We start from the raw sequence: 23,560 nt of genomic DNA, 5'->3' as shown, positions 1-23,560 counted from the left end.
ATGAAAAACATCCAAGTTCCAAGAATATGAAATAATGTTTTTCTACAATTGCTGACCAACATCAATTGTCCACATGCTAAAAAGAATCTCAAAACAATGAGTGCACAATAGGTCCATACTCCTTCTTACACACTATTTCTTTAATTGATGTAGGAGCATCCAGAGGTATAAGGGCAATCCTGTGTCAGCCAAAAAAATGTACTTAGACTTGGTTTCTGTTTCATGTGTTTTCATTTGTGGATACCCATTTGGGTCAAATAAATGTTCCAACTCTCACAGTTCCACTATCAGTGTGTTAGAAAATCTTGAAAAAATAGGAGCATGTAATTGGGCCATCATTTTGGTAACCAAGAAGGTTTGAATTGGCTAGATGAATGTAATTGTGATTTAGAGCATTCCAGAAAAAGAATCAGGTCAAAAGACCCCACGGTTTGAAAGTTATTGCAACTTTTTGAATTTTGGAGACCTCCTAAGAATGCTTCAAAGTCAAGTTTTTTGAGTTTTTTGAGTTTTTGAGACTTTCTAGAATGTATTCCTAGTCCTTGACCCTCCGGGGTCTATTTAAGGATATTTTTAGCATTGTAAAAGGCAGTTCGGAGTGGAGTTTGAGAGGTGGTACTGAAAGGAGAAATTATCTCCAGATTTATGCTATTGTAAGCCCTTAGGGCATGTTTTGAAGTTTATTTTCCTGTACTATTTGTACTAGCTTATTTTCTCAGTTAATATAATTTTCCCTTTTTTGTTGTGTCCATTTTGTTCTTGGGTTGTGTCCCCATCAAGTGGTATCAGAGCTGATTTTCCTGAGTGTGTAGATAGAGCACCGACTGTGAGGCAGTTTGCACCAGGACTGTGTGGTTGTGGGATCGAGTTAGAAGATGCCTCCATGAAGAGAGCATGGTGAAAGGGCCAAAGCTATTAATCTTGAGGAGGTTAGAGCCCTCCAAAGGTAGGTATAAGCATTGCAAGAGGAGCTCTGTAGAGGAGCAAATGTTGCCACAGGTGATGACAGTGAGGATGAAAATGAAGAAGAAGTAATGGAACTAGAAGGGTAATTTGATGGGGAAGTTCTAAATCATGCAGAGGAAAGGCTTTTTAGAGCCATTACTAAGTTTGGGAAAAGAACTACAATTGAAGTGGGTGTATTTTTAGAAAATCTGAAACCAGATGAGTTGATTGATTGGATCAATGAACTGGAAGAATACTTTGAGTATGAGGATATAAGGCACCCAGATAGGGTTAAGTTTGCAAAGGCCAAACTGAAAGGCCATGCCAAAATCTGGTGGCAAGAGGTTCAATTGGAAAGAAATAGAAGAGGAAAGGAGAAGATCACAAGATGGGATAGCATGGTGCACAAATTGAAGAAGCAGTTCATTCCTATGGACTACGAGCTTGATTTGTTTAAGAAGATGCATGGGTTAAAGCAAGTAGGAAGATCAGTCCAAGAATATACAGAGGAATTTTACCGACTCTTGATTAGAGCGGGGTATGCAGAAGCAAATAAGGAGAAGGTTGCTCGTTATATCAGTGGGTTGCGACCTAGCATCTAGGAGGAATTAAGTTTGGTAAGAATGACCAGCGTTGAAGAGGCATACCAGTTTGCCCTACGAGTTGAAGAGAAGCTGAATAAAAGGTTTGAAGGAGGACAAAGAGGGTGCAGTCAAGGAGGAAGGGGAAGCAGTAGATCATCTGGAGGCTGCAATGAAACTCAAAAGAAAAATGAAGATGTGGGTACTAGCAAGAACCAGAGGAATGAGGGTTTCAACCACTCCCATGATCAAGACTTTGGAAATCAAAGAGGAAGAGGTAGAGGACGTGGACATGGAAGAGGAGGCTTCTGTGGTACCTATTTCCATTGCAATAAAGAAGGCCAGCATGCATTTGAATGCCCTCAATGACAAGGAAGGATAGATAGGAGAGATGAGGACCAAGCTAGGGTTGCTCATGTGGATGAGGATGCACAATCATCACATTCAGAGGATGCAGAAAGAGGAGAGACCTTGGTAAATGAAAGAGTCCTACTAAGTGGTGAGATTGAACCAGGACAATAGAGGAGTTTGTTCAGTACTAGATGCAAGTGTGAGGATAAATGTTGTGATGTGATCATTGATGGTGGTAGCACTGATAACTTGGTATCAGAAGAGATGGTCTGTAAGCTAAAGCTCAAGAGGGAGCAACATCCCCAGCCCTATCGGATTGCTTGGGTAAAAGATGATCATAAGGTCCTGGTAAGTGAACAATGTTTAGTGAAATTCAAAATTGGGAGTTACCATGATAAAGTTCTCTGTGATGTTATTTCAATGGATGTTTGCCATCTATTATTGGGTAGACCATGGCAGTTTGATAGACATGCAGTACATGATGGACATGCAAACACATACTCTCTGACAAAGGATGGAGTTTGCCACAAATTGAAGCCCATGAAAAAGGAAGGTGAAAAGGTATGTAGGAGTGCTAGGATTTGTCTTGTTGATGGAAGGAAGTTTTTAGATGGCATGAAACATCAGCATATGTGCTATGCTTTGATTCCTAGGAAAGATAAAGAAGGTAGTAGCGAAATACCATTTGAAATTTCAAATTTACTAGGGGAATTTGGAGATATTATCTTTGATAATATTCCAGATGGATTTCCACTAGTAAAGTAAATCAGTCATCAGATAGATCTGATTCCAAGAGCTAGTTTTCCTAATAAGGCTACTCACAGGATGACTCCTATCGAAACAAAGGAGCTAAATAGATAGGTTCAGGAGCTGTTGAGGAAGGGATTGATTCGAGAGAGCCTAAGTCCATGTGTAGTACCTGCAGTACTTGCACCAAAGAAGGATGGAGAGTGGAAGATGTGTACAGATTCTCTAGCTATAAATAGGATAACCATCAAGTACCGGTTTCCTTTGCCAAGGATGGATGATCTTATGGACTGCTTGAGTGGAGTTCAGTACTTCACAAAGATAGATCTGAAGAGTGGTTATCACTAGATATGAATTCGAGAAGGAGATGAGTGGAAAACAACCTTCAAGACCAAGGAGGGCCTTTATGAGTGGTTAGTCATGCCCTTTGGATTGACGAATGCCCCAAGCAACTTCATGTGGCTCATGAATGAGGTACTTAAGAAGTTCTTGGAATTTTTTTTTATTATTTATTTGGATGATATTTTAATTTTCAGCAATATTTTGAAAGAACATTTACTGCATATTCGTAGTGTCCTTGAAAGGCTAAGGGAAGAGAAACTATTAATTAATTTGAAAAAGTGTATCTTTGCAAAAAGGGAGTTAGTCTATTTGGGGTTTGTTATGTCACCTGAAGGTCTCAAAATGGATCCGGAGAAGGTAAAAGCTATCTTGGAATGGCCTACTCCAAGGACTACTACTGAGGTAAGATCATTTCATGGTCTAGTTAGTTTTTACAGGAAGTTTATTAAGAGTTTTAGTGGCATATGTGCACCCCTAACTGATACAATAAGAGGGGATAGAAAAGAGTTCAAATGGACTGCAGCAACTATGAGAAGTTTTGAATTGCTGAAGAAGAAGGTAACAAAACAACCTGTGTTGGCACTTCCAGATTTTAGAAAAGTTTTCCAGGTGGATTGTGATACTAGTGGCAGTGCTATTGGAGCTGTATTAAGCCAAGAAGGTAAGCCTGTTGCATATTTTAGTGAAAAATTGAATGATGCAAAGAAGAAGTATTCTGTTTATGAACAAGAGTTCTATGCAATATTTCAGGGCTTAAAGAAATGAAGGCATTATTTATTGCCAAAGGAATTTGTTTTGTATGCTGATCATGAGGCATTACAGTACCTAAATAGCCAAGGTAAATTAAATCAGAGGCATATGAAGTGGGTAGAGTTCTTGCAGAGCTATACATTTGTGTTGAAGCATAGAAGTGAAAAACCTAATAGGGTTGCAGATGCACTAAGTGGGAGACATTTGTTGCTTACAGTAATGTAGGTTGAAGTAGTTGGGTTTGATGAACTCAAGAATTTGTACCCCGAGGATCTTGATTTTGCTAAAGCATGGAAAGCTTGTAAAGAACCTATTGCTGTAGATAGAACCAAGTGGTTAGACTATTTGATTCAGGATGGCATGTTGTTCAAAGGTAGTCAATTGTGCATTCCAAGAAGTTCCATGAGGGAAAATCTGATTAAGGAGAAACATAGTGGAGGGATGGCAGGACATTTTGGTCAAGATAAGACCATTGCCATTCTGAGAGAACATTATTTTTGGCCTCAAATTTCATAGGATGTGAAGAAGTTTATACAAAGTTGCTAGGTTTGTCAAGTTGCCAAGGGGTTTAGTCACAATACTGTCCTATATCAACCATTGTCTGTTCCATCAAGGCCGTGGGAGGACATAAGTATGGATTTTGTTCTTGGATTTCCAAGGACACAAAGGAGTAATGACTCAGTATTCGTGGTGGTTGATAGGTTCTCCAAAATGGCACATTTCATTCCATGCCACAAAACTCATGATGCTCTCCATATTGCAGACTTGTTTTTCAAAGAGGTGGTAAGACTACATGGTCTTCCAAGGAGTATAGTTTTTGACAAAGATACTTAATTTGTGGGGTATTTCTAGAGGACATTGTGGAAAAAGTTAAGAACCGACTTGAAATTCAGTTCCATGCATCACCCACAAATTGATGGCCAAACAGAAGTGGTAAATAGAAGTCTGGGCAATTTGCTGAGATGTTTAGTTGTGGATAAGCCCAAGGGATGGGATTTGATTCTACCACAAGCAGAGTTTTCTTACAATAACTCTATAAATAGGAGTACTGGAAAATCACCATTCCAAATTGTATATGGGAATAGCCCAAGGACTGCACCAGAATTGAGGAAGATAGAGCAAGGGGAGAGGACAAGTGCTGAAGCTGAGGAATTTGCTGAACATATCAAGTGTCTACATGAGGAGGTTCAAGCACACATTACCAAGATGAATCAAGAGTATAAAGCTAGGGCTGATCAAAGGAGAAGACATAAGGAATTCCAAGTAGGGGATCTAGTCATGGTGCACTTACGAAAAGAACGATTTCTAGCCGGTACTTACAGCAAGCTGAAATTGAATTAATTTGGCCCCTACAAAATTTTGAAGAAACATGACTCAGGAAATGCATATGAAGTGGAGCTACCAGATGGTATTCACATTTCTCCCATTTTCAACATTGCAGATTTAACAGAGTATCATGATGATGGTGCAAATGAGGAGCTGGTGTTAGAGCCATGTCCAATTCCTGGTTCTAAGAAGGAGGAGATAGAAGACATTTTGGATCATCGTGTGGGTAGGAGTACCAGAAATAGGCAGTATAAAGAGTATTTGGTCAAATGGAAAGGACGAATGATCGAGGACTCAACTTGGATTTCAGCAGCTGAGGTTTCCCATTTGGGATTTCCTCTACCATTCATAAAGTGACAGGGTCACTTTTCAATCTACCCTGGGTGTCTGATGTAGGAGCATCCAGAGGTATAAGGGCAATCCTGTGTCACCCAAACAAATGTACTTAGACTTAGTTTTTTTTTCATGTGTTTTCATTTTTGGATACCCATTTGGGTCAAATAAAGGTTCCAACTCTCACAGTTCCACTATCAGTGTGTTAGAAAATCCTTAAAAAATAGGAGCATGTAATTGGGCTATCATTTTGGTAACCTAGAAGGTGTGAATTGGCCAGATGAATGTAATTGTGATTTAGAGCATTCTAGAAAAAGAATTAGGTCAAAAGACCCCACGGTTTGAAAGTTATTGCAGTTTTTCAAGTTTTGGAGACCTCTTAAGAATGCTTCAAAGTCATGTTAGGGGCATTAAATGACTTCAAAAAGGGCTAAAAAATGGGGAACAAGCAAAGCTATTCCATAGGTCTATAGAGCACTTCGAGAGCTTTCCAAAAATGTAAACGATTCATCAATCGGAGTTATGGTTCAAAAGTTATGCCTCCCAAAAGTTCGATTACCATTTCTAGATTCTTCTAGATTTGTGCCGACTTCTAACGCAGCTTCTGGAACCTTCTATTTGGTCGGTGGATGCCTACTAGCACTTTCTAGAATGTATTCCTAGTCCTAAACCCTCCGGGGTCTCTTTAAGGAGATTTTTGGCATTGTAAAAGGCAGTTTGGAGTGGAGTTTGAGAGGAGGTGCTGAAAGGAGAAATTATCCCTAGATTTATGCTATTGTAAGCCCTTAGGGCATGTTTTGAAGTTTATTTTTCTGTACTATTTGTACTAGCTTATTTTCTCAGTTAATATAATTTTTCCTTTTCTTTTGTGTCCATTTTGTTCTTGGGTTGTGTTCCCATCATTACTTGACACTAAAAAATTCACAATATATTAGATGCACGTTCCTTCTTCCTTACATGAATATTTCTAAATCTCTCTAAAGAAATATCACTCTTCCATTACTTAGGAGTTCTTCCATACATACTATCACCCATTCCTTGGGAGATATTTTTCATGCATATTCTACCCCCCATTGACATCAATGTCAAAGGTGTCAATTTGAATACCAATTTTTATTCAATTGGTCTATGTCATCAACCAACTTGAGTGTCCAAAGACATTGTTCAATACTAAATACCAAGACTCCATAATGACTCTAGTCAAATAATAGTGCTTTGTACCACTAGACTAATGCACTCTCTACATCATCCAGTCAAAAGTAGGTAGGGGCATAACCCTAAGCATACCACTCAATTACTCAAAAGTATCTTTAGGTAAAGGCTTCATAAAGATATTTGTAATCTAATCCTTAGTACTTACATATTCCAATCTGATCTCCTTTTATGTTGCCTTCTCTCTCAAGACATGACACTTAATAGATATATGTTTTGTCTTAGAATGCAATACATGATTCTGAGACATACTCACTCTACTTGTATTATTATAGTAAATGATAATATGTTCTTTAATCTTAGTTTTGATATCCTTCAACATCTTCTTAATCCACATAACTTGATTACAATTGTTTGCTCCTACAACATATTCTGCCTTCGTAGTAATCTGTGAAATGCAATCTTTCTTCTTCCTTAACCAAGAAACCAATTTTCCTCCAAGAAAGAATGATCCACTAGTGGTGCTCTTTCTATCATCCATACTACCTGCCTAATCAGTATTAGTATATGCACAAGGTGTGAAATCATTTGATCTGTCATGCAAAATTCCATAATTAGATATTCTTTTTATCATTGAAAAATGATATTCTTTAGGATCAACTTGAAATCTAGCTACAATCCCAACTTCATTTTCTATATATGCTAAAAACCTCCAATCATTGATCTATACTTCTTCTGTTCTACTTTAGGTGTCTTATCTTTGCTAGATAACTTATGACCAGTTATCATGGGTGTACCAACAAGGTTAAAAATTTCTAAACCAAACCTTTTCAAAAAAAAATTTAGTTACTTAGCTTTTAAAATGAATATACCATCATTATTCTGCACAATTTGCAATCCTAGGAAAAAATGCATTTCTCCTATCATGCTCATTTTAGATTTATTCTTCATTCCCTCAAAAAACTTATCACTAGTTTCATCATTACCTCCAAAAATGATGTCATCAACAAATATTACAATAATGAAAATCCATCTTCAATTTCTTTTAGATACAAGTTATTGTTTGTGGTGCCTTTAGTAAATCCAACCTTTGCCAAGTAACTTTATAACCTCACATACTAGGTTCTTGGTTCTTTCTTTAGACCATAAAGAGCTTTCTTTAATCTACATACCATTTCTTTATCTTTTGGTAAAGGAAATCCTTTAGGATGCTCAATCTAGACCTCTTCTTCTAATTCTCCATTCAAAAAAGTTGATTTAACATCCATCTGATAAACCTTAAATTTCTTGTTCACTGCATAAGCTAGGAACATCCTTACTACTTCCATTATTTCTACTAGTGCATATGTTTCCTCATAGTTAATACCTTCTTTCTATGAATAACCTTTACAAAAAAGTTTGGCATTGTTTCTCACAACTTCTCCTTCCTCATTCATCTTATTCCTGAAGTCCATTTAGTTCCTATCACATTTTTGTCCTTTTTTCTAGGAACTAACTCCCATGTATCATTCTTTACTAGCTGATCCAATTATTCCTTCATTGCTTGGATCCAATGATTATCTTTTACTACTTCTTCTACACACTTGGGTTCAACTTGAGATATCAAACTTATCTCCTCACTTACTTTGTTCCTTGTCATTATGCCTTTATCTTTGCTTCCAATTATCTTCTTAGGAGTGTGATTCTTTGTCAAATTATTGTTAGGGAGAGGATTTGACATCTTAAATCTTATCTCTACTCTAGGTTCACAATTATATTCTCCTCTATGCTCAAAAGTTAGCATATTATTTTGTAACTCAGTGTTAGCCTTCAACAAAATTTCATCATTTTGTCTAACAATTAAAGAGTTATCTTTTCCTTCATTTGAATTATAACCTACTATCTTTTCTTTGGGTCCAAACTTCTCATCAATCCTTACATTTATGCATTCAAATATTGTCTTAGTTCTATAGTTGAAACATCTATAAGCCTCACTTTTTAATGAATAGCCAAGAAACATACCTTCATTGCTTCTTATATTAAAAGCTTCAGATTAATCTTTAAGAAATGATACCCATATCATTCTAGTGAAATCATAAAAATACCTTTCAACATAGAATCCTCTTGTTTTCAATGGACCACTTAGATCTATGTGAATAATCTCCAACTTCTCAGTGGTAGTGAAATTCTTGCTAGGGAATGATACTTTCTTCTACTTAGCCAAAATATATTCCTTACACACAACATTAGTAGGCCTAAAAATCTTAGGCAAGTCTCTGACTAAAAAAGTTCTACTCATCTTCAGAATAGTATCAAAGTTTTTGTGGAAGAATCTTGTATGCCACAACAAACTATTATCTACTTTATCTACCAAACATGTCATTTTAGTAGGATTCAACTAAAATACATTATCTCTGGATCTAGTGCCATTTCCAACCATCTTACCATTATCTCTAATGTGTAGGCCTTCTCAGTAAGTTGCAATTGATAACCTTTGTCCACCAACTATCCAAAATTTAACAAGTTATACTTCCATCCATCAAAAAAATAGACATCATCAGCATGTTGGTTAATAGTTTGTCCTCTTGCTAACTTGGCTTTACCTTGACTCTAGATGCACAGAATGTGAGGAAACAAAAGGATTTTACCATCAAATGGGTTAGTGTATGTGATATATAATTGGCTTCTAAATTATAAGGTACAACTCCCTTATATACAATATATTCAATTAATTATGTTTTTAATAGACCATTGGGATAGGGATGTTGGAAATAGAGATGGAGTAACTAAGAGGGGAGGGATGAATCAGTTACCACAAAAATAAATCCACAGATCCTTAGATGTCTTAAAATATAGTTTTTGTTGATACTCGGTAACCACACAAATAAATGCTAAAACTTGATAGATGTTCTATTAATTTATTAAGAATTTAAAGTGATTAACATGCATGCATAAAGAAATAACATGAACACAAGAGACACTAGATTTAACGTGGAAACCCAATTTGGAAAAAACCACCAAGTAACTAGTTACCAATTTTCACTCTTTTGAAGTGAGCCCTATTAGGAGCCAACTCTGTTAAAGGTTACAAAACACATTTTTAGGTGTGACCTTGTTAGAGGATTTAATCACCCTGTAAGGAGTGGCTTAGTTGGAGGTCTTAAGAACAATTCAACTGGATTGTCACCTTGTTAGAGGATTTACAAAATGGCTATTAAACCAACTCTGTTAAGAGATTTTGAATCAATTTTACAATGATTAGAAAGCAAAAATGAAGTGATCTAAAATATATGCAACTTATCTTTGTTGAATACAGATCTCTATTCTGCTTCACTAGATCCTCACTGATCGAATACAACTTTGTAGCTCCATAAGGATATTTAATCCTTTCTCAACATTCGCTCATATATTCAATATTTTCTCATTTCATTTATATCCATACATTTGCACTCTTATGCATCCACATTCTTACATACTCATGAATTCACAACTTGACCTTTCATATATACCTTACAGATTGTCAAGTCGGCTCAATTACAAGTTACAATAACTGAAAAAACATTAAATCAGTCAATTACAAACATTTGCACAAAATAATTAAACTTAATTCTTTAGAACCATAAAGTTCTTCATTGCCTAACCTAGCTCGGTGACCACTGCTCTAGAATGGTTTCCCCAGTGTTAACCAAGTGAAGCTCGGTAAACACTAAAAACCTTGCAACTTCCTTCGAAGACTGAAGTAACTCGGTAAACACTGACCTTCCTTCACTTACCGAGTGAGCTCGATAAAAGCTAACTTTCTCTTCGATGACCGAGTGAACTCGGTAGTTATTGACTTTCCCTTTGTTAACATTGGGAGCTCGGTTAACATTAACTTTCTGCTACAAAATCCTTTGATGCCTGAGTGAGCTTGGTAAGAGCTAACTTTCTGTGTAATGTTCAGGAACGCTCGGTAGTCACTATAAATTTTTTTGCTAACCATCTGAGCTTGGTAGACTCTGACTGATGACTGATATGAAATTTGTATAACATCAAAGACAATACACAATGAACAATTGTATCCAACAAGGGGGTATGCTCTTAACCTTAGAGTAGAAGAGGATAAACTAGGATGCTCATAACTACAAACACCTTAGGCAAAAATAGATATGGGCAACCTATAAAACCCAGTAGAATGGATATCACAAGCTACCTTAAAGTTCTTCTAAAATCTAATCCTAATTCTAAGTGTAGATTATTCCTACTAAAATGAAATCTAGAGATAGAGCAAAGATGCATATGAAAGATGAAATGGAATCCACCTTGATTGATAACTCTCCACTAAAATAAAATCTAGTAATATATCATTATCTTCAAATACATCTATCCTACAATATCATAGAAATTATTGTAAAATGCAAGGTTAGCTTGGCTAAAAGAGACAATGAAAGAGACCTAGGCATTCTAGTTCTAAATGGAATCATAACAATCACATTGCCAAATTGCAAACATCATACAAATATTTCATTCCATCTAACTCTTTGATTCTCACTCAACATCTAGAAATATAGGGGGAAAAGTTAGACATTATTGCTGATCCTTTCTATTCTTAGAAGAAATTACATTTATAGGCCCACTCTTAGGGTTTTTGGTTAGTTATAGATTCATTAACTACTTCAACAGAGTACTTGAAACCCTCGAGAATCCAACAATCAAAAGTTACAATTCAATACATCTTGAAAAAACAATAGTAATGATTATAATTCTTCAAAATGGTTAACATTCTCCTATGATCTATAGTAATCACATTAGTGCCACATCTATATAATTCATATTCCAATGGTCAATGTAGCTTTGAGTTCTAACTATCAATCTTAAACCAATGATTATAAATAAAACATAAAAAATTTCTTTATAACTTCCTTTGACATCTGTGGACACATGTCAAATCATCATTATGTCACTATGATTATTTTCTTGCATCTTTCAAAAACAACATAATGAAAAGCATTTATCTTCTTTAGATCTGATGGTTGTGATTAAAAGATCTTAACCCTTTTTTTACTTTGCAATGTGGGTCAACTTTCTAGCTATGCATAACATGGAAAATAGGCGGCACTATTTCATTGCCTGGAGAAACTAACATTGACCTACTTTTCTTTGTGGCACGTCATGACTAGCTTCTAATTGTATCTCATGGAATATGATGGGCCTAGTGGGACACATGTTGTTTTGTCATTATTTCACTATAACTAATAATTGAAAAAACTCCCATAGTGATATAATGGCAAGCACTAATTTCAAGTCTGATCTATGGTGATGATTCATCTAGTGATCTTACCCTTAGTTAGGTTCTATCACTAGTAAATTTGGACCCAATTTCCAACCAATTTTGGTTGACCAACCTATAATTTGGTCAAAAATTTGATGAGAAAAATAGCAATGAACCTTGGTTAAAATTTGACCATAATTGGTCAAAAATTGTGTCAAAATTTATTACTGTATAGATAGGTGTCAACTCATCATTATGTCACCATGATTATCAATTGTGAAACTTTGGAAAGTGAAATAGTGGCAAGCATAGATCCTTTAAGATTTGATGTATGAGGAGATACATTGTTGAATACTTATATTTCCATCATAAAACACCATCCATCAATCTGGTCTTCATTTGTTGATCTAGATTTAGTCTTTGAGTCATTTGACTTGTCAACTTTATGTGGATTAAATATTAACCATCAATTTCAATTCAAAATAAGTCATACCACTTTTTACTTGGTTCTTTACTATGTCTGCATCTTTCGATGCTCACTTTGTATCAAATTCAATTGGTTTTTACTTCTAACTTATTCTCATGATCTCCATATCATCTTTATGTCTCAGTCTTTGATGTTCTCTATCATCTTGTGTTCTGAAGATGAGTATGATATTTCCTTTGGATGCATCATTTCCTCACCATGAACTCTTGATTATTGTATTAGGGTTTTAGAACAAACTTCCTTTACATCTAGAAAATGCATAGACTTACCCTCCCTTTTCCTAATAACCTAATATGAACAAATACATAATTTCTTTTGAATTCCCACCTAGGTGCACACAAAAGAATAGATGAGAAGAGAATTTCCTTTAGAAATATCTAGACACAAACTTGATATCAAACTAACTAAACCCTAATCCTAGAAGTTTGAAAAATAGAGGGGACTAAAATCATGACAACAACTAACTTTGACTAGGGAACTAGTTATATTAGTGTCTTTTCAGAAACTTAGAAATCTCTGGTTTCACAAAAATCTTAGTAAAAACATGCATAGCAATAGGCTACCTACTTCCTTTATTATAGAAAACACCAAATAGAAAAGATAAAGATTAGTGTTTAGTCCATTGGGTTACAAAGTCTTAAATAGAATAGGGAGATTCTATGCATTTGGGTGATGGGGAAATAGGGCAGCCAACACAAAAGAAAAGAAAACACACAAAAAATAGGAAACAAAGGAAAGAAAACTACACTAAACACACACCTAACCTATCGTATTTATAGAGGTGAGATGAATATCACCTTATGAAACCAACAAAATATACTCAAGTGAATCCACTTATCGATTGACTAAAGTAGGATCTCCTCCACCACAATTAATTTTGATCTCTAAGTAGGATCCCTACTTGTATTAGTAGAAACAATATGGAAACCCCACATGTTTCTTTGATTACATGTACTAGTTGGATATACATCCACTTAAGTTTGAATAACCATGCCTGCTCATATACTTGATTATCTCCCTATGCATATTCTATTGTGTCAAGCAGGGGAGGAAAGACATACATTGTTAGAAATAGGGATTACTCAAGGGGAGGGGGTGGGGGGGTGGCATGAAATAGTAATCTACAAACTTTAGTCACCAAGTGGATAATATTACTTACTTTAAGCCATGCATAACAAAGCAATAAAGTAATGTTGAATAGTAATAGTAATAATGTGCAAAAATAACTCATAACATCATATTTTTGTTAACTAGAGAAAACCTTGGCCAAGGGAAAACCATGGTGGGGATGATGCCCATTAGATAATATATTGATATATAAGTTCCTTGTTAGAGGATGGACCCTATTAGGATTCAATCAAAAAAATTAGTATAAGTAATCCCTATTAGGAGACTTTTAATCCTTCTTAGGATATTCCAACCCTATTAGGAGTTGCGGTATAGTAGATGCAAGATGAGACCACTACCCAAACATGCATTTCCAATCACAAGAAGAGATCACTGCACAAACAAGTATTTAGACTTCTGGAATAGGCATTGTATCTTCTTCCTTGAGTGATCTTTGACCTTTAGCTCAGTCTTGGATCACCAAAAATCTCATATAAAACTTTGCATATATTTCTTTCACAAAAGTTCACATATAGCACTTGCAATCATAATCATAATTCACAATTACACATCTTATTCCACACTACTTATCACAAAATTCCTTTGCATAAATACCATTCCTTTTCATAAATTGTTGTTGGGTTGGCTAAGACTAAAATCTAGTTTTCCAACTTAGAGTAAACATCTAGGATGTCATCCCTAATTGGACAAGTAATTATTATGTAAAAAAAAATTCTTTCCTTCAATTCCATTGTCTTATTTCATAAAAACATGATTATCTATGTTCTATATACGCTGTACTAACTTTCAAGGTTATACATGTCATCAACAACATGTATACTATCTCCATGTAACTTCAGTAGTTATAATATAATGTTAGTGATAAGTTATAAACAAAACAATACACTATTGTAAACCAAATTCTATACTTAAACAATTTTCTAATTACCAAACACTAAGTATCTTTATTTCTAAGGTTTCCTATGAACATGTACATCATGTGTTGCCATAAATGATGATAATTACATATCACTATTATCTAATTGTTAAAAATTTCCCCCTTTGGCATTGATGGCAGAAAAATAGGGAAAATTGGCTAAGTGACAAAAAAATTAACATAAACAACATATAAACATTTCATCTATTACAATTTCATCTTTTCATATGCTTCCCCTTACAATATACTTTACAATATCTTACAACTACTCTTTACTTGATTTACAATTGTCACATTGTATCTCTCCCCCTTTGACATTAATGACAAATGTCAAAATGTCAAGATTCTATCCAAAAACTATCCAAGAATTTTGTCCTCCCTTATGCTGATATGATCTTCATGCAATAATCAAAATTAGGTTCCAAACTATCCATACACTTAGTCCATCTTTCCTTAGTAGACTCAACTAAGGTGAATATTGCACATAATACATATGATGCAATCTCAACTACGTTAAGATATGAATATAAAAAGTTGGAATGTGTCCTTGGCCTTGACACATTCCTCTAACTATTTTCCAAAAAAAGATAGTTTTAGAGAAATAGATTCTCTTAAATTTGATATCCTCTTCAAGATCTATTCCTTCCAAATTTCCAATTTCCAAATGTCACTATTAATACTGGACACTATTTTTTCAAAATCATCTACTTTGCAAGAATGATGTTGGATCTAGCTTAATGAAATTTTTAGCTCACTCATCTTTACTTCTATCTGACTATCAATGTCTTTATTCATCTTGTATGATAAGGTACACTTAATATACATAGTTTTCCCATCCTGTTGGCATTTTAAAAGTTCTTTTATACAAGTATCAAGATTAACTAAGTCATTCTTGATGTTCTAACAGATGGTGCTAAACAAGTTAGCATCATGGGAAATTTGTGCCTTTGATTTTCCAATATTCAACAAATTAGTAAACTCTTCATCAAATGATTTAAGCATTTCTTGTGCCCTTTTTTTGGGATCTAATTCTATGTGCTATACTGCCAAAGGTATTGTGTAGTTTTTTAGTAACTTCCATTAATGTTCTCTATAAACTCTTTAGTTTCTTGTTCTTCTCAATAAGATTGGTTAGGGATGAGATCATATCTATTTGATCATCATCATCACTAGATAAACTAGCAGTAGAGAGAAGAGTGGATGAACTATATGTTTTAGTATCATCTTCCCTCTATTTCTTTACTACTTCTTTTGTTCATCTCTCCTATTCTTCTATTTTCATTTTCCTCTATTTCTCTCTTCTCTTCCAATCTCTTCTGTTCATCTTCCTCAGTTTTCTTTCTCATCTCTTCTTCTGCATTTCTTCTCTTTTCTTCCTCTTCCTTTCTCTTCTTTTCTTCATTAAGAAATTTTTGGTGCTTTGCTTCTTCTATTTTCTTCTTATCTTCTTCAATTTGTCTCAACTTTTCATCAATATCCTTGGTGTCTAGTTCATTAAATTTAGAACCACCAAATATATTGGTATCATAAATGTTAATGAAAACATTGGTTTGATCAATTTGGATATTGTTATTTCTCACTAACACTTCCAAGGTTCTAGGTGTTGGTGGAGATGCTTTCTTTGACTCTGTCAACATTTTATTGATTGTTGTTGTAGTCTCACTTCTTATCTTATCCTTTTTACCAACCATAAATATAAATGGTCTCAATTTATTCCTTAAGTATGGTGTGAGGTTATTCTACAATCTTTTGATTTCTTTTTCATCATCAATTTTGCAAATTGTTCTAAGCATAGACTTCCAAAGTTCTAGGTCTTCTTGCCTTTTAGGAGCCTTCTTCTAAATGAGTCTCTCATAGACTTTCTAGTTAATAATGCTCTCAAGAGCCTTCAATTTCAAGTTATTTGATACAATATATCTCATAGTAGATATATCAATTTGGACCTTCTCAAAACTATTAAACAAATCATAAAACTTGTTCATCTAAACAATTACCTTTATTAGAAATAGCTGTATTGATTTTTTCTATCTTTAGCTTCAAAGTTTGCTGAGCTTTTTCCTATTGGTTTCTTTGTTGGAGTCACTTTTTATACTTTCTTGGTTTCTTTTTCCTCATCTTCTTCATCATTGCAATCAATTATCAACAATTTTTTCTATCTTTCTCCTAGTCTGATGGCCCATTGTTTTACTTTCTTTGTCTTAGTAGACACTACTTCCACCAATCTTTTAGATTTTATTTTTGGTTCACTAGGCTAAACATTAGACACTACTACATATAGAATACTCTATTTTGGAGATGTCTCAACAACTAATACTGACAAAGGTTGAATGTTTAGTATACCTTGCTTCATCATTTTCGTTATAGCCTTAGATTCACTCTCTATCATTCTTGTATGTGCTAGTTCCTTCTTCATTATAGATGCTAATTTCTTGTGTGATGCCTTCTTTAAGGTTACTTGATGAGTTGACTATGTGATCTCATCATATGTACTAAATCTATATTCTACTTTGTTTTGATATAAATTTAGTAAGAAATCAATATAACCAACTGCTATATCATCATTTAGTTCATAACAAGGGATCAAGAAATGTTTCCTAAGGTTGCACTACTTGAATATACATATGATCTGTATCAACCAAAATACAAATGTCTTCCTTAAATTTGTCCATAATTGTAGGTGCAATTCTAAATCTTTTTTTCATTTCATTCTAAAATGTCCTCATCATCAAGTTGCCACTATCTAACATCTTATCTACAGGATACCTTCTACATACTTCTGTAATCTTCTCCATTGTGCATCTATCACTACACATGATATCTATGATTGATAAGTAAGAAAATATTTAAGTACATGAAAGAATATGTGATTAATCAATGACTGGAATCTAAACACATAATTCTTTGTCCTCTTGATCTTTTCTAGGTTTTCTAAGAGTTGCATTCTCATAATTTCACTAAGATTCACTTGTTCCTTCTCTATATATATCTTATATGATGCATAGATGAATCCCACTAATATTTCATCAATATTAGAACATGCACAAATAGAATAAGAAATAATTCTACTTAAAAATCTTATATCATCTTACTTTGTGGTGTTGATCACCATAGCCTTTCCATTATACATTGATAGTATAACTTTTAACTTTCTTCTTGACCATTTCCTCACCTATAGGTACACTACCTTGTTTACTAATACCAGTTACCTCATGAATAAGGTTGGGAGAAATATCTACTATATTATCTTGCATCCATAACTTACCATCATGTATCTCGCTCAATATGATCTTTGTCCACTCATCTATGTCTAATTCATTATAGAAGTGATTTTAAACAAATCTAATTCCTTTAGATGTTCAAATGCGAGCTTTACAGTCATGTTGTGATTGATAGCCAATTCCATATATTTTTTCATGAATCCACTACCAACAGACTCAAACTTAATATTTAGATAACTTCCTATATCTTCAAAGGCTTTCCTTTAGTAGGTTTTATAGAAACAATCTTTAATTTAGTTCTATCTTCATTCTCGACACTATGCACTACCAAAATATCTATGATTCTATCAATTATGAAATTTTACTGGATAAATTTGTAGAAAAATGATAAAGGGCCTCTTTAAAAACATAGGATTTTCTTCAAAATCGATTTGACAAGTTGCTTCTAAATTTTCTTCACTTTGGATGTGTTTGTAATGAAGTGAAAATCAATTTTGTGCTCCATTTATTCCATCAACTTAAACTTGCATTAATTGTGTACTTTCCAAATATTAAAAAGCTATCAATTACAATTTCTAATCAAATAACTAATTAATCATTTATCCAATCTTTAGATGTCACCTGAGGTTTGTCATAACTAGTTTCCATCATGACTAAACTCCACAAGACTTTGTATCATGAAAAAACATATGTTTCATATTCTCTTACAAAACTAACCTTTTACTATAATACCAGTAACTTTGAATTCCTTCATAATTTTTTTAGATGAGTTCCAAATAAAAAGTGAGCTTAATTACCATCTAAACTTATCTTGATACACCTTTTCCCAACTTTGCTACCTCTAATTTTATCTCTAGATGAAGCTTTCAAATTCTGATGTTGTGAACAAACTTAATTCAGCTTAATTAAATCAAGCTCAACAACTAACTTCAATATTCCTATCTCATCATTATCTAACTTTCCTTTTGAGATATCTACTCCTTTAACAAATGCTTTATTAAGTTCTTCTTGAAGTTCACTAACAATGTTTCTCCGTTCCACGTTGTCTCTATTAGTTTCAAAGTTCCTTTCATGATTCATTCTATCATTTCCAATGTTCTTTCCATAGTTCCTTCTATTCTTGAAGTTTCTTCCATTGTTTCTTCTATCTCTAAAGTTTCTATCCATTCTGTAGTACTTTTCTATGTGTCTAAAGTTGCTACATAATTGACATACTAGTGCTTTACTTCTAGGATTCTGTTGATCATTAGGGGTATGAAAATTTTGAGCAATGTGTCCTAGGTTGTTACACTTATAAGACATGATGTATCTTCTACCTTCATAAGATATTCCTTCTCTTGATTTCCTTCATTAGATCTTCTTCTATTTGCAGGGTTAGTATTTCTAGACATTCTACTATTTCTTCTACCATTATCATACTTAGGTTTCATAAAATCAATTGCATTATGACCCCTACCATGACAATTATGACAATAAAAGTCCTTAACATTATTAAATGACATATTTGTACAATCTCTTTTCATATGACCTATTTTATTACATAAAAAACACTTAACTCTAAATTCATACCTGGTTTCCTTAGGAGATTCTACATGCTTTGGTTCATCCAAACTGTCAACTTCCTTGTCTTGTCTAACTTCTTTAGGTTAATCAAAAGATAAATTAGATTCAATCTTATCATCAAATTTTTCTTTATCTTTCAAATCTAATATAATCTTAGGTTTCTTTGCAGACATGTTAATTAGATAACCAAGCCTAGTCTTATCATAGGTAGGTCTCTATATTGACATTCAATCATCAAGCTTTTCTCTACTTGAATAAAGCTTCTGAAGATGCTACTTGTACTATATTAATTTACCTTTCACAATAGTTTTGTACCTATGGAGTTCTTCATGATCTTCTTTCAATTTTTCAAACTCAGATGTTTTCTTTGCTAGACTTGCTCTCAAATCTATATTTTAAGTCTTCAAATTAGATTCAACTTTCCTAGGACCATTTCTCAGAGTCAACTTCAGATTTGTAATGTTCAACTCATGCTTCAAGATCTTGTACTCTATCTTCAACTTTGAATAATTGTCATCACTATTTCCAAATTTAGTAGACTTAGGTTTGGATTTGAGATGTTCAATCTTTTCCTTCAATTGACCAATGTATACTTCGGAGGCTTCATATATGTCCTTCAACTTATCTATTTCTTTAGTAAGGAGATCAATTTGTTCAAGAGATTCTTCAATGTTCTACATCAACTATTCCATATCCATATGTATCTTACTTAATCTATTAAGCCTCTTCAAAGTAACTGTTCTCTAATACCAATTGTTAGAAATAGGGATAACTGAGAGGGTTGGCGTGGGGGGCAGTGTGAATCAATAATCTACAAATTTTAGTCATCAACTAGATATTATTACTTACTTTAAACCATGCATAACAAATCAATAAGTTAATTTTGAATAGTAATAATAAATATGCTCAAAGATAACTCATAACACCATATTTCACTAACTAGGGAAACCTTGGTGAAGTGAAAATCCCAGTGGGGATGATATACACTAGATAATATACAGATATATAAATTCTTGCTAGAGGATGGACCCTATAGGATTCATAGAGAAAATTTAGTATAAGAAGATCCTATTAGAAGACTTTGAATCCATGTTAGGAGACTTTAACCTAATTAGGAGTTGTGGTACAGTACATAGATGCAAGATGAGCCCACATCCCAAACATGCATTTCCAATTAGAAGAAGAACTCATTGCCCAAAAAAGTAATCAAAATTTTGGAATAGGTATTATATCTTCTTCCTTGACTAATCTCTGATCTTTAGCTCAATATTAGATCACCAAATATCTCATATCAAACTTCACATATATCACTTTCACAAAAGTTTACATATAGCACTTGCAACCATAATCATAATTTGTAATTCACAATTATACATCTTATTCCCTGCTACTTATCATAAAATATCCTTTGCATAAATACCATGCCTTTTCAAAAATTGCTACTGGGTCAGCTAAAACCATAATCCACTTTTCCAACTTAGATTAAACATCTAGGATGTCAACCCTAATTGGACAAGTAATTATTTTGTGAAAAAAATAATTATTTCCTTCAATTACATTGTCCTATTTCATCAAAACATGACTATCTTTGTTTTGTACAGTCCATAATGACTTCTAAGGTTACACATGTCATCACCAAGATGTATACTATCTCCATGTAACTTTGATAGTCATAATATGATGTTAGGAACAAGTTATAAACACAATAATACATTGTTGTATAGCAAATTTTTTACTTAGACAATGTTATATTTACCAAACACTAAGTATCTTTATTTTTGAGGTTTCCTATGAACATGTACAACATGTGTTGCCATAAATGACAAAAATTACATATCACTATTTTCCAATTGTCAACATACATTTCTTTTAAGAAAATGAGGTCATTTTGCTATGGTCTGCACTTTCTTCATGACCTAAGAATAGGAAGATGTCACCCCTACCATGGAATCCACTAGTTGATGATCAATCACCTAATTACTTTGAAAATCTAAGCCAATTTCATCTCTTTCCTCTTTTAGTGTATTATCACTTCCTTCACAATTTAACTACATAGAAAGAGAATCAAGAGACAATGACCTTTCTTCAAGTTTTAGTTTCATATCTTGGTCATCTTGAGAAGGTTCATCTATTTGGAATGGTGACAAGAAACCACAAACAATCTCCTCTTGCTCACTATATGGGAAAGTTGTGTCTACCAATGGAACTAATTCTTCTACAAACTTACAACTAGTCTCAAGAATATTTTCTTCAATCACATCTTTATTAAAGATAAGATTCTTACTAGTGGGTTCATGAAGTTCCTCCTCATGTTGACATAGCCATTCTTCATGCTAAACTTTAGTTCTTCTTCCTTGAACTGGAATTAGTTTTGTAGCTCTTGGTAGATCACAAGTCAAATGATCTAGCATAGGAAAATGATCATCAGAATATTCTTTTTTAGAGGGCTCGGGTGGATTATTGTCACCTTGATCTATAGCATCATGAATAGCCTCTTGTCTACCAAAGACTACAATAATATGATAAATGGAATAAGGTGACAACATAATAGGAGTTTCATGATTAGGTATAGATACTATCTTTAGCTTTAACTCCTTTCTCTTGTCTTTTTCTAATCCTTCAACTGGTTGAAATGGTTGCAAAGTGGGTTCCATATCTTCCTTGCTTTGGGATCATCTCCTCTATTGAGGTTCTCTATAAGATTCGACAAGATCTTTTGAAAGACCTTGTCATTAATTGTATGGAGTTCCTCGAGAGTAGGTTTAGGCTCTGGCCTTTCTTAGTACTCACATTAGGAATATTTAATTTCTCTAAAAAGGTTTTGAAATCACAATAAATAGAGTTAGTTAACACTAGCAATGGTTTTTCATGTTGGACTATTTGTACTTGTTTTAGCTTCTTTCATTCACTTTCTTGGAAGTCCCCTAGTCTTTGGAAGTGAGCACAAATGTGATCCCAAAACATTTTTGACATATTATCATCTTCTATGCTAATGTTTTCTTATGATGAATAAGAGATGATCTCTATATTGATCAAAAAGCTCATGAAGCACCTTGTCATTTGTGGCATGAAGTTCTTCAAGAGTAGGTATAATCTTTAACCTTGCTTGCTTCAAACTTAGCTCCTCTCTTTTGATGTCTTTCAAGTTGTAGGATCTAGAGTGCACACATTTCCATAGGGATATAGAGACATGATCATCTTCAATGCTAATATTCTTTTGAATAACATGGGAGATTCTTTCTTTATATACAAGTACAAGCTCTTATAGCATCTTGTCAGTAATCTCATTAAGTTCTTAGAGAGTGGGTTTAGGCCTTGGCCTTCTCCCAATGTTTGAATTTTGCATGAACATTGAGTTACACTTGACATTCTTAGACCAAAGGGAAGATGTCCTTCATATAGAGTTGGTAGTCTTCACCTTAGCGAAGACACCTTTAAATTTCTAAGAATCAAAAACCAAACACTAGGCTTAGATTCAAATCCCTAGTAGAGTCACCCAAAATTGTTCGTTAATAGTTTGTCTCTCTTCCTCACTTGGCTTTACATTGACTCTAGATGCCCAAATGTGAGAAAAAATGGATGTTGCCAAAAAATGGGTCAATGTATGTGTTATATCACTACTCTCTAAATTATAAGGTATAGATCCCTTATATGCAATATATGTAATTAATTGTGTTTTTAATAGATCATTGGGATAGGGGGTATGCTCTTAACCTGAAAGCATAAGAGGATAAACCATGATACTCATAACTATAAGCACCCTAGCCAAAAATAGATTTAGGCAACCTATAACACCTAGTGGAATGGATATCACAAGCTACCTTAAAGTTCTTCTAACATCTAATCTTAAATCTAAGTTTAGATTAGTCCTACTAAAATGCAATATAGAGATAGAGGAGAGATGCATATGAAAGATGAAGTGGAATCCACCTTGACTAATAACTCTCCACTAAAATGGAATCTAGTAAGATATCATCAGCTTCAAATACATCTCTCTTATAATCTCATAGAAATTATTCTAAAATGCAAGGTTAGCTTGGCTAAAACTGACAAAAAAAAACCTAGGCATGCGTGTCCTAAATGTAATTATAACAATCACATTACCTAATTGCAACTATCATACAACACCTTCATTCCATCCAAGTCTTTGATTCTCACTCAACATCAAGAAATGCAAAGTGAAAAGTTAGAAAAGATTGCCAATCCTTTATATTCTCAAAAGGAAATACATTTATGGGTCCATTCTTAGGGTTCCTGGCTAGTTATAGATTCATCAGTTACATTAACAAAGCACTTGAAACACTCCAAAATCTAACAATCAATACTTATAGTTCAATAAATTAGGAAAATACAACATAAATGATTAGAATTCTCTGAAATGGTTCACATTCTTTTTTGATATATAGAAATGGCACTGGTACAAAATCCATATAATTCATATTCCAATGGTCATTGCACTTTTGAATTATGAACATCAATCTTGAACCAAGA

Source organism: Cupressus sempervirens, chromosome 1 (assembly GCF_028749045.1).
Source record: "Cupressus sempervirens isolate cs-2001-9-10 chromosome 1, ASM2874904v1, whole genome shotgun sequence".
NCBI classification, from domain to species: Eukaryota; Viridiplantae; Streptophyta; class Pinopsida; order Cupressales; family Cupressaceae; genus Cupressus; species Cupressus sempervirens.
Note: the sequence above shows the minus strand (reverse complement) of the source record.